Raw genomic sequence first — 693 nt, 5'->3', positions numbered from 1 at the left:
CTGAGGATCCCCATTGGTTGGCCTTCGCCCCNCTACATACACCGGTTTCGCAATGCACACTCATTTCTCCATTTCCCCCCCCCCACACACACACACCACCACCACCAGCTATACTGCATGGCACCTCCAAGCCGCCAATCCAGGCGCACGCCCTCATGCACCACTGCAATGTGTCGTCCGTACGATGTCCAAGATCTAAGATCCAACAGTAAACTAAGTTGAGGCGCCGTTCATCCGCTAGATTTGGTTGGATGCTGGTGGTGAGTTGCTGAACCCAACGAATACGCTCTGAAGTCGGATGGGGTGAACGGATTAGGGTGCCCCTCTCGCAGGGGAGAGCAGGGAACTGCCTCCAAGGGAAAGGGGACCGCTGGCGAAGTTAACCACCCTGTAACAACATACTGAGTAAACGAACGTACACCCCCCCAAGGTCCGTGACCTGATCTGGCTTAGCCGGGCAAACGACAAAGGGACCAAACCGAGGGAGATGGGGGGGAAGGTGTTGCATTCACCCCGCTCAGAGCGGCTCACGTGCTGATGCCGTGAACATACACAGATACACACACACACACAGGCACAGGCACATGGCGCCCCTTCCCAGCTCTCACACACACACGTTGTTCCACCACACCGATTTCTACACGCGTCTTCAATAAGCGCCGCTCTTAATGCGCAACACACACACACACATAT

This window comes from Volvox carteri (genome assembly GCF_000143455.1).
Source record: "Volvox carteri f. nagariensis unplaced genomic scaffold VOLCAscaffold_82, whole genome shotgun sequence".
Lineage (NCBI taxonomy): Eukaryota > Viridiplantae > Chlorophyta > Chlorophyceae > Chlamydomonadales > Volvocaceae > Volvox > Volvox carteri.
Note: the sequence above shows the minus strand (reverse complement) of the source record.